This window comes from Papaver somniferum, chromosome 6 (genome assembly GCF_003573695.1).
Source record: "Papaver somniferum cultivar HN1 chromosome 6, ASM357369v1, whole genome shotgun sequence".
In the NCBI taxonomy this organism is placed as follows: domain Eukaryota; kingdom Viridiplantae; phylum Streptophyta; class Magnoliopsida; order Ranunculales; family Papaveraceae; genus Papaver; species Papaver somniferum.
Genome location: NC_039363.1, coordinates 16,893,644 through 16,899,396, shown reverse-complemented (window position 1 = coordinate 16,899,396; position 5,753 = coordinate 16,893,644). Strand labels below are relative to the sequence as shown.

The window sequence follows — 5,753 nt, the reverse complement described above, 5'->3', positions numbered from 1 at the left end:
ATTGGTATGAAATCGAACATAGTTTCTATTAAAAAAATCTAGAATTAGTTATTTTACCCAGTATGATAGGATTGCTCAATTTTTTCATAATACTGTGAAACTTAGAAACATGTATGATACCATCCACATTATTAGAGATGATCAGGATAACTGGTTAGAGAATAGAGAGCAAGTAGCTGATTTGCTTTCTAAACATTTTATTTAGAAAAATCTATACTTCTTCCAAGCCGAGTAACAATGATATTGAAGAAGCTCTTAGGTTTGTTAGTCCCATTAACTCTTCTTTAACCGCCATTCCTTCGATTCAAGAAATCAAGGATACAGTCAATATGTTGGCACCTTGGAGTTCTCCGGGACCTGATGGTTACCCGGCTGGATTCTTCAAGGATAATTGGGATATTGTTCAAGCTGAAGTTATCTCTCATGTGCAGAGTTTCTTCGGAAATAAGTTTCTTCTTAAACAAACTAATTTCACTTTCATTACTTTAATACCCAAGGTCAAGAATGCTTCATCCCCTCATGATTTCAGACCTATTAGTTTATCTAATTCTGTGTACAAAATCATTTCCAAAATTTTAACTAACCGGTTGAAACCGCTTTTAGACTCCCTGATTTCTCCCTTTTAATCTGCGTTTGTTGCTAATAGACAGATTCATGATAATATTTTTATTACCCATGAAATCCTTCATTCTTTTAGAAGTTTATTATTGAGGCTTCACACTCCAATAGAGGGGCTTCACTTGGATTTTTAATATCCAAAAAAGTGGTTATCGGATATCCTAACACATATACAAAATGTCTTGATTACCCTTTAACTAAAAATAAAAACTTAAAAACCGTAGAAGTGATTTTACGTCCAGGTTTGGATTAATTGTAACCGTAGAATTTTATTTGCATGTAGTTTTACATCCAGGTTTGGATTAATTCCAACCGTAGAAGTGATTTTACGCCCACGTTTCTTTTAATTCCAACCGTAAAATCCGATTTACGTCCAGTTTTATTTTAATTCCAACCGTAGAAGTGATTCTACGTCCAGGTTTGGATTATTTCCAACCGTATAAGTGATTTTACGTCCAGGTTTGGATTAATTCCAACCGTAGAATTTTATTTGCATGTAGTTTTACGTCCAGGTTTGAATTAGTTCCAACCGTAAAAGCTCATTTACGTCCAGGTTCCTTTTAATTCCAACCGTAGAATCTGATTTTATGCTCAGTTTTCTTTTAATTCCAACCGTAGAAGTGATTTTACGTCTAGGTTTGGATTATTTCCAACTGTAGAAGAGATTATATGTCCAGATTTGGATTATTTCCAACCGTACAAGTTCATTTTACGGCGATTTTTTCTTCCCACAAAAACTTTATCTCAGAATTCACCGAGTATACAACAAAATTCATTAATTTAAAAAGTAGAGTGCACGTGCGTTACACGTCGATAAATAAAAGCCTTTTGCATCTTCCATTTTGGATACGAATTTTGTTAGTGTTTATTTTTCTCTTTAACTTGTTTTCTTTTTATTCTTCCCCTGTCTGTCAAGCAGGCTAAATTAATTATTGTAACCAAGTTCTTATTGCATGATTTCAGTTGGAGTTGTTAAAATTTAATCAGACTTTGTATTAGATTTCACAGGTTCATTTGATTTTGATCTGATCGTCAAAACAAAAAATCACTATGTTTATGGACTCCTTTGCCTTTTCTTTTTCTTATATTGATTTTTTAAAATTTTGGATGGATCATTGTTTGTGTTTCGAACATAATTATAGATTGTGATGTTAAGAAAAAGGACTATTGGAAATGATTGTGCAAAGGACCAATACTGCCATATCATATGTATGGTCAAACTTCCAATTCTCTTTCTTCTCGGTAGCCCCTTTCCACTCAACAAATAAGTTAAAAAAATGAGATAAAATCTGTTCACCGAAACTTACTGTTGCATGCGCCACACGTGGATAAGATTAGTCAACTCTTTACTTGCTTCTCTTTCCATTTATGCTCGGTGCTTACCTCACCACTCTCTCTCCCCTCTCTAGCATAACTTTTCTTCTGCCGAATGATCAAGCAACTCCAACTTAAATAGTTTTCTTAATTCTTAAATTTTATGCCTAATTCCTCTTATTTTTAATTGTTCTTCCAACAGAAATGTAGCCTAATCTCTTAATCTCAATTTTGATGGCATGGCATGGCATGAGTTATGAAGCTAAAGTGCTAAACAAAGATTAAACGGGTTATTTTTCTTGAAGGCTTGTTTAATCTCTCTTTTTTTCATGTTAGCTCAAGCAGACAATTAATTGGTTTTTCTTTTTCCTCTCATTTTTCAATTTCTGATTTTCAGTTTTTTATTATTTCTCATATGATTCTCTGTTTGTATATGAAACCCACTAAAAATGAATGTTTACATTGTTTGATTGATTTTACAGGAGGAAAAAGAAAACAAAGAAATGCTGATCTTGATAAACTGCTACTAAAGTGGGGTTGAGAACTTAGCTGGGTTCACAGATTTGGAACATACCCGGATCCGATTGTCTGTCTTCTGCACCCGCGTTTAAAGTTCAAACAAAATTCTCCGTTCGATCAGTTTCATAGGATTTGCGAGAAAAAAAATCTTTTGTATTTTGAATGAATATGATGATAAAATTCATTGATTCCGATCGATTTAATGAAGTTTTCAATTCATCTGATGTGATTTGATATGCTTATGTATATTAATTTGATCCCGCAGGGGAAATTTTGATTCTGCTACTATCGTTCAATTTATCTCATGTGATATATGTAAATATATCACCAAACCCGTCAAACGATCATAAGGTTTGATCTTTGATTACATTTTGGAAAGATATTTGATCGTGTTGATAGTGGTGGCAGTGGCGATGACGACGGCGACGGTGCTGGTAGTGGTTATTGTTTTGGTGATGATGATAGTGGTGGTGGCGACGGTGTTGCTGGTAATGATAGGTGGTGATGGAGGAACCGAGTTACTGAAGAAGAAATAGTGAAAAGAAAGAGATGCATTTTAGAATTGATGGAGGGGCATTTTCGGGAAGTAACGAAAAAAAACACACGGAAATTTTTTCTGTGACGGGAATCTTTTGTGGAATATTCCTGTCATCCAACGGTCTAACTTTGAAAAGGGGAGATTCAACGGCTGATATTAGTTAAGTTCAGAGATTTTTGATTAGTCTTGCTCTCATTAAGGGGGGAGATTTTTATCTAATTAAATTAAATTAAAATTAACTAAATAAGGGTTGTTTAGTCATTAAAAAATTATTTGAGATAAGGGGTTTTTGATATTATTTATGGGTGACCCGTTTTTGTCTTATTAGGTGACACCCTTCTAATGGGATGTGACGCCCCAATAATAGCCTTCTTCTTTTAGAAGGAAAAAGAAAAACTCTAAAAATGGACACTTAGTTATAAAGCTTGATCTTTCTAAAGCCTTTGATAGGTTAGAATGATCTTTTATTCTTGCTGTGTTTATAAAGCTCGGTTTCTCAGATGATTGGTGCCAAATGATCTATTAGTGTATTAGTACGTTTTCTTATTCGGTCGTGGTTAATAGTTCTCCTGGTGAGACTTTCCTCCCTTCTCGGGGCATTAGACAGGGTGATTTCCTTTCGTCTTATATCTTTATTCTTTATATGAAAGTTGTGTCTCAGTTGCTATTAAAAGCTGAAAAGCAGAAGTTGATTCAGGGTTTCAAATTTAAGAAGAATAGTCTTTCTATTTCTCATTTATTTTTTGCGGATGATTGTATGTTGTTTGCCAAAGCTTCTGTCAATATTATCAGTATTATTAATACCTTTGCTAAAGCCTCAGGTCAGGCGATTAACTTTGAAAAGTTAGGTTTCATTACTAGTGGTAAAATGCATCATAGCTAGGCACATTAAAAAAAATTATCTAAAACTCTTAAAATGAAGTTTCTTAGTAGTTCTGAAAAATATTTAGGAACTCCTCTGTTTATAGGTAAAGATAAAACAAAATCTTTCAACTTCCTCATTGCAATTTCTATTCAAGATTGAATTCAACTAAAAAGACAAATTTAAATGTTGTTGGGAGAACAGTTGTTACTAAGCATGTTTTTTCAACATTAGTTGTGTATCATATGTCTTGTTTTCCTCTTCCAAAAACTGTTACTTCTAAAATAGATGTTATTCAGAGAACTTTTTAGTGGTCTAAAAAGAACCCTAAATATGCGGCTTATTTTCGTTCTTGGGGTGATATAGGTAAATCAAAATTGAGTGGTGGTCTAGGTATTAGGAACACTTATGCTACAAATAGGGTCTTCATATGTAAACTTGGTTGGAGAATATTGAATAATCCGAATATTTTGCTTACTTGCTTTCTAAAAGATAAGTGCTTTCTGAATCAGAACTTGTTGGAGATTGACAAGGCGACTGACTCTTCCTCTTGGATCTGGAAAGGTATTGTAAATGGGTTACATTTCATTAAGGTAAATTTTGTTGTTAAAATTAATAATGGGGCTTCTACATGTATTTGGAGTTCAAACTGGATTCCAGGTTATAGTAGTCCTCCGGTTTCCTCTCATCCTTCTCATAGTAGTTATACTTTTGTTAATGATTATTTGACTTTCAAAATAACTATTGGAATGTTAATATGTTATCTACCCTTTTCTCTCCAGAGGTAGTTACTAGAATTTGGTATATTAGATTAAACCCTAACCAATGTGACACGTTAATGTGGGCACATACAAGGAATGGAAAGTTTACAATAAAATCATCTTATAGAGTCTATGTGAATGATGTCTGCTCGTCTGAGGATTCTGGTTTTTGGAGTAAAGTCTGGGGTATTGATTGTCTACCGAAAATCAAGTTCTTTTTGTGGAAAATCTTTGTGCATATGCTTCTGGTTAATACTTTGATGCATTTATATAACCCTGATGTTGATGTAATATGTCCTCTTTGTCATAATCATGAAGAAACAGCTCTACACTTTTTCATTAAATGTCATGTTGCAACTCACATTTGGTTTGGGATTTATTTACAACACCTGATTTCGACAGATTTGGAGTGGATTGATGATTTTTTTCTGTATTGGCATAATTCTGAGCTTGTTTCTTCTCCCTTTAAAGTTTCTTGCCCTAGTGTTGGTGTTATAGTTATGTGGTGTATTTGGAAGTTGATATGTGATGCACTCTTTAGACATATCTCGATTGACCTGACCAAGGTTATTATGAATACTAAGAGAATGATTAACTCTTATATTGCTCCCCAGTATGGCCCTTATGTTATTTGTAGAGATGTTAAAATACCAATTGCAGAAGTGGATCATTTTATGTTTGTTGATGGCTCTTTTAAGGATTTTAATATGGGTTTGGGTGTTATCTGGTGTGACATTACAGGAAACGTAAGAAGTTATCGAGTGGACTTTGGTTTGATTCCAGATGCAGTAGTGAAAAAGCAGGGGTATAACAACCTCACCCAATATTTCGATTAGCAATCTGTATGGACTAACTCCAATACTTTCTAGGGAATCAACTAGACAGTCAGACTCAATCAAGATAAAAAGTATATCAAGGAGTTAATATCTCGATCTCTCGATTTGATCTATACTCAAGCAAATAGAAATCTGCTAGTCTTTATCAAATACTAGAGAGATAAACTTGGATGGTACCAAAGACCAATATCCAAGTGTTAATCAATTTAAATCAACAACCAAAGGTTGTATATTCTAATTTATTGATCTTAATGCACAACCTGTGATATTTCAATTATATAACAAAATATAATGCGGAATAGAAA

At 33.6% G+C, this 5,753-nt stretch overlaps 1 long non-coding RNA gene across 1 annotated transcript; it reads left to right on the top strand.

Moving 5' to 3' along the window:
• The first annotated feature begins 2,006 nt into the window (after positions 1-2,006).
• On the top strand, positions 2,007-2,734 carry LOC113285501. The gene is made up of 2 exons (XR_003328689.1): positions 2,007-2,288; positions 2,415-2,734. It is a non-coding gene; the product is annotated as an uncharacterized LOC113285501 (long non-coding RNA).
• The last annotated feature ends 3,019 nt before the right edge of the window (positions 2,735-5,753 follow it).